Source organism: Glycine soja, chromosome 18 (genome assembly GCF_004193775.1).
Source record: "Glycine soja cultivar W05 chromosome 18, ASM419377v2, whole genome shotgun sequence".
Classification (NCBI taxonomy): Eukaryota; Viridiplantae; Streptophyta; class Magnoliopsida; order Fabales; family Fabaceae; genus Glycine; species Glycine soja.
In genome coordinates this window covers 4,081,296-4,088,066 of record NC_041019.1, presented here as the reverse complement: position 1 = coordinate 4,088,066, position 6,771 = coordinate 4,081,296, and the positions used below count along the sequence as shown (strand labels likewise).

Below are 6,771 nucleotides of genomic sequence, written 5' to 3'. Positions count from 1 at the left end.
TAATGCGAGCTAGCAATGTATCGATTTCTTGCATCATGACATATACCTCTTTGGAGTACCTATGTCTCGTCTTTATCGTATTCATGATTTTCATCCCATTAATAACAAAGAAATCATTTATTTCATTAAATGTTTCCTTGACTAAGACAGTAATAAATAATACTCGAACTCCTTTCAAAACTAAATTCATACATTAGAGAAGGTTAAAACAAAAACAGTATCTATAACAAAAATATAGAAAATATTAAAACAAAAACTATTTAAAAAAATAGAGAAGTCGTAGAATTAAAAACGACTTTAAAGTCGTTGGAAATTTTGTTAAAAATTTTTAAAAATGTTGCATCACTTTGAAGTCATTAGAAATTTACAACTTTACTTTAAATTCTTTAAAAAATAAAATCATAAAATTTTTATGACTACACTAAACAAAATAAAAAAGCAGTGAAATGTGTTATGACTTCTAACTTTAAATTTGTGGGAATCCCTATTTGGGGATAAATTCAAAATTCACCCTCATTTGATAGGTTCCAAATAAAATTGTCCCCTTTTGGACAAAAGGCCCTAGTCTCTCAAACCGACCACACAAAGCTATAAGGATAATGCCGCAACTTCTTAAGCTCCTAGCCTTAACTTTGATATGGTGGAGTAGTAATATTGTTGAATATTTTTTTTTTGCAGCTGACATATTGGGAGCAACTGAGTTGAAAGGTCCAGTTAGCTTCGAGTATAAAGATTTGAAAGCTGGAACAAAAAATTTCAGTGCTGACAATAAACCTTGAGAAGGAAGTTTTGGCACTGTATACAAGAAAAACTTTTGTTGTATTTTTCAATATTATGATGGAAAGCATGCTCAAAAGACAATGAGTTTGTGTGAATGTTTTTTTTTTTTTTAAAAGCAGTCGATTATCATAAACAAAAGAAATACTTTAAAGTGAAACAGAGAAAAACACTTTCATTGGTCAATCATACATACTATTATACAGGGTACTCTGAAAAATGGAAAAGTTGTTGCTGTAAAGAAACTAGTGTTGGGGAAATCAAGAAAAATGGAGGATGATTTTGAAAGTGAAGTGAAGCTTATAAGTAATGTTCATCATCGAAATCTCGTTAGACTTCTTGGTTGTTGCAGCAAAGGCCAAGAGAGAATTCTAGTTTATTAATACATGGCAAATAGCAGCCTTGACAAATTCTTATTTGGTAACTCATGTCAACCATTAATGGAATCATTTTCTTGAATCTTCATTGCTTTTTCTTATCTTCTCCACAATCTTACGTATATATCTAAACTTGGGAAACAGGTGACAAAAAGGGTTCCCTCAATTGGAAACAACGCTATGATATAAACTTTGGGCACGGCAAGGGGACTAGCATATCTACATGAGGGGTTCCACGTGTCCATCATTCATAGAGATATAAAGACCGGTAATATCCTTCTGGATGATGATCTCCAGCCCAAAATAGCTGATTTTGAGTTGGCAAGGCTTTTGCCAAGGGATCGTTCTCATCTTAGCACAAAATTTGCAGGAACATTGTAAGTAAAAAAAAAAAAAATTGCATGCAATCACATGAATTTCTTGACATTTATTTGAGTATTAAGTTGTAGCAAAAGAGACAAATTAATTAATAAAAACTTATTTGGGAAAAATGCAACAGGGTAACAAGTGTTGTTAATTTTTTAACTATGACTATATACTATACTTATCAGGAGATACACAGCACCTGAGTATGCAATGCAAGGTCAATTATCAGAGAAGGCTGATACCTACAGTTACGGTATTGTGGTTCTAGAAATCATAAGTGGTCAAAAGAGTACCAATGTGAAGGTTGATGATGAGGGTCGCGAGTACCTTCTTCAACAAGTAAGCAAGTTGCTATAACTAGGAACTGTCTGTTTTCTCATGATATTTTACTATATTATCGAGTATGAGACATATAATTTTCACTTAACAGGCATGGAAATTGTATGAGAGAGGCATGCAGTTGGAGCTTGTGGACAAGGACATAGACCTTGATGAATATGATGCAGAAGAAATGAATTTTTTTTATAGAAATTGCTATTATGCACTCAAGCGTCGGCTGCAACGAGGCCAACAATGTCTGAATTAATAGTTCTACTCAAAAACAAGAGCTTAGTGGAGCACCTACGACCAACTATGCCTGTGTTTGTTGAAACAAATACGATGAATTAGGAAGGCAGCTCTCCTGGTACATCTAATTCTACTATCTCCATTTCCGTTGGCCAGATGATATATTATTGGATCAATGTGGTTAAGGGACTTGATGAACTAGATAAAGATTGCTTTTGATTCCAGTTATTTATCAATCGTTCAAAGTAGGGACTACTGTGTGGTGGTGTTGATTTATTAGTAGAGGATAAAAAATTATTTATGAACTTTTCTGGATTATGTAATATTTTTCGTAAATAAATTAAAAAGACTTTTTAGTATAAATAAATAAATAAATTTTTAGAAAATGGAAAGATTTTTATAATTAAATAAATAAAGAAAAAATAGTTGTAATAAAATAATGCTTTGAAAAAAAATAATATATATATATATATATATATATATTTGATTTATTCATTTGATAAAAAAATAAAATAGAATTCATTTTTATAAAAAAAATAGAGTAAATAATAAGTTGTGTATCTAGGTATAAGTAGCGATATGTTAGGTCAGTTCTCACTATGCCTCATCTTCTTCTCATTTTCGTCTTTCTCTCTTCTCTTCCCAAAATTCTTTTTTTTTTCGTAGATCATCAAATATGTCTTAGAAAAATAATAATCTCAGACTCATTCACCGTTGGATCATTGTGAAATTTAACCATGAGGTTTGCAACTCAATTCTGAGTCTTTTCACCGTTGGAAATTTCGAAATCATGTCGGAGCTGAGAGAAATACACTTCGCATTGTAGTCTTTTACCTAGAGTTGTCTTGGTAAAACTATGATCCCGGACTCGTTAACCGTTAGATTGTTGTGAAATTTTTATATGTGGTTAGCTATTTAATTGCACACACCGTCACCGTTGGAATTTGTGAGATAATATTCCTGGAGGGAGAAAAAGAAATCACACAAAAACAGTACAAATAGAGGCTTCAATCCCTTCTCATTCTCTCTAACATTTGGAAACCCTATCAGGACAACCAGAGGAAAAACTTGAGAAATTTTAGGAAATTGCTAGAGATGTCACTATTGCTACCGGAACGTGAGCCCGCTTAGAGGTAAGGGATGAATTTATCGCAAGTGAGATTAGAATGAACATGTATAGGGATCCTTGAGGATTAAATTGGGGTTTATTTTGAAATGTTTATTGAATTTTTTCCTTTATGATTATAAATACAATATTGTTGTGTTCTACATATCAATTGATGTTCTGATGAGAATTGATTAATAAACTTAGTGCTCTTGATGTTTTTGTGTTTTGACCAATGATTTTGATTAATTGATTTTGATATAATTATGAGAAACTATTTGAGGGATTTTACTCCCCATGTTGTGATAAATCTTTTGTATAAATTTTTATGTTGAGATTATAAAATGATGATTCAAATTGTGAGTACGTGATAAATTGAACATGTGATAAATGATGAAATACATGTATATTGAGATGAGATGTGTGTATTGAGTTGTGAGCTATAAATTGTGCAGTCACACAATTGTAAGACCCTTTAAGGGCGACGAGTATTGTGATGAAATCTACTGTGGGAACTCAACGAGTAAAAATGATTTTGAAAACAATTGAGTAATTGTGTGTATTGCATAGTTCATAGGTAAAGTGTATATGATTCATGAGGTGTGATAACGTGTTAAATTGATATTATACCATTGTGATTGAGATTGAGTGTATGTGATAAATTGAGTATGTATGTACATTGAGATGTTGTATGCATTGAGTTGTGAACTATGAATTGTACAATTGCACGACTATAAGACCTTTTAAAGGCGACGAGTCAATACTAAGTTCCTTTAAGGGCGACAAGTTAATGTTAAGTCTCTTTAAGGGCGATGAGTTAATGCTAAGTCCCTTTAAAGGCGACGAGTTAATGTTAAGTCCCTTTAAGGGTGACGAGTTAATGCTAAGTCCCTTTAAGGACGACGAGTTAATGCTAAGACCCTTTAAGGACGACAAGATAGATTATTTTGAGAACAATTGAGGAGTCGTGTGTTTTGTACAGTTCATAGATAGAGTCTGTGTGCTAAAATGTTTTCTGGGTTGGACCTGAATCAGGAGGGAGAGACCCTGACAGACTCTTCGGAGTGTAGGCCTTGGGGGTCATCCAGTTTGAGTGCTCCTTTAAACCTATATTGATCTCATATGGTTGGAGCATTCTCGCAAAACACCATGACCCTGACTGGTCTCCTTATGATCTTACCTAGTGAGAGTGACTTAACTTGCTAGTGTGTGATTTGTCTTGTCAAATACTCCTAGGCGCTCGACGTGATTTTTCACTGATATGGTACCACATTACATATAGGATTGAGTCTTAATGTATATGTTGCATAATGCTTGTATATTGATCGATATTGATTGACTTGATGACATTGTGTTTTGATCCTTTAGTACGTGAATGTTGTGAAAATGAATGAAATGTGTTGTGTGATGATGTGATGTTGAATGACAAAGTGGTGAAATGATGTGAGCTATGTTTAAGTAAGTTTTATTTTATTTTTATGATATTTATACCTACATGTTGTATCGTTAGTCTTCATTAGTTATGAATGTGATAACTCACTCCCAGTGTGTTATTTGTGTTTGGATCGTGTGATGATTTCGAACCTTGTGTTCGTGGGAGCACATCATGTTAGAAGACACGGGAACACAATGTTCTGCTAGGATGTGACATTAGGATATATATTCTATATTAATTGTATGGAGTTTTGGATGACTTTGTTTTAAGTCAAAGTGAATTTATTATTTATTTAGACAAGTTTTATTATGATGTTAAAAAGGTGAATGTGAGCCTTTTATTCTTTTGAAAGACTTGTATTTAAAAAAAATGTTTCAAATATTTTTAATTAATATTTAAATTTTTATTCTTTTTTAAAAAAATCTTATAAAAAATTCTAAAATAATGTCTTATAGAAAGGAATGGTGAAAGTATTAGAAATGATATCTATACTTCAAATATCTTACTTTGTATCCCGTGAACTTGTCTCAACTTTAACAAAAAAATAACTATGTAGATACAGTTATTATCCAATTATTTTGAACGGGACAGGTATATAACTTATTCTTACTTGTAACTGTACTCACTTCATTACATTTTTTTTACAATTTTTTGTTTATATATATATATATATATATATATATATATATATATTATAATTTTTAAAATATAATTTTTTTAATCCTCCAGTTGATAGGGTAAGACACACTGATTAATTCAAAATTTGATATGAAAGCAAGTAAAATCAAACTAAGAGTAAGAATTATTTCCGATAATGATGAAATATAAATTAATTAATTTTATACTTAAATAATTCAATAATAATAATAATAATAATTAAACAAATTTAAATTTATAAACTTAACTAAAATTTAATTTAATTCTTAATTTTTTATTTGTAATTCCTTGTTACTTAATAATTTTTATATATTGTTTGAATTAAAATATCACTAATGAATTAATATATAATTTATTTAAAAATATAAAAATAAATTAAATTTTTAGAAAACTGTATGATGCCTTTACTCTCATGTTTACTCAAATCCAATAAAATCCGACTTGAGATAGAGATTAAATTTTAAATCCCACCCGAACCTACTTGTCTTTTGTGGGAACGGAAACTGGGAAACCTCTCAGACTCGCTCTATTTTAATATGGAGTCTTCTATCCCTAAACACAAGTCCACTCATGTTGTTTCATTTTTCTATCCTATCTTAAAGAGTAGGACCCGGCAACGACTATTTCAACTTGCAAGTTATATATATATATATGATCTTTTCTTAAAAAGAAAAATATATATAAAATCAGTATACTTTTTACAAATATTTCTGATATATATATATATATATATATATATATATATATGTGTGTGTGTGTCAGTGTGAAAATATGCATTCATGGCAAATTGAGACCAATTCTCTAAATCATTTTTTTATTTTTATGTGAAATCGTACCAAATTAATAAGATCATATATATATATATATATATATATCTTTTCGAATCTAAAACCTCAGATATATTTGAGTTGACTCGTTTTTTTATTGTTTTTCTGGGCTCACTGTGATTGTATTTCTAGACGACGACAAAGACTCCTGGGACAAGGACAATATATATATGGAGGAAAGAAATAAATTACGTTACATAACCACATTAGTTAATCCTCTGTTAAACATACATAGAGGAAAGTCAACAAGGATTGAGACATAAATCAATTAGTTTTCGATCAATCATTCACATATTGAAGTGAACACCAAAATTATATAATTATAGTATCTATATATATATGTATTATACGAAAATATAAAATAATAAAAACATCCTCCTCCTTGATATCGTGGACGTACACGACTCTTTGGTTCTCAGTCTTCTCTGAGACGTATTATACAAGTTATTAATATGTTATAATCAACATATATATAGTTAGCAATAATTGTATTTTAAATATGTGGTCAACAATTTGCAACTCCAAATTTGTAGGTACAAAAAAATATCTATTAAAAAAGATCATATCCCTTCACATACATAAAAGAAGACCAAGTCAAGACCATGGTAGGTCAATAAGCCTAAGTCCAAGAGTTCCTGATATATATATATATATAGCAAT

At 30.4% G+C, this 6,771-nt stretch overlaps 1 pseudogene; it reads left to right on the top strand.

The window, feature by feature from the left end:
• The first annotated feature begins 599 nt into the window (after window positions 1-599).
• Window positions 600-2,200, top strand: LOC114396238 (annotated as a pseudogene).
• Window positions 2,201-6,771: the final 4,571 nt, after the last annotated feature.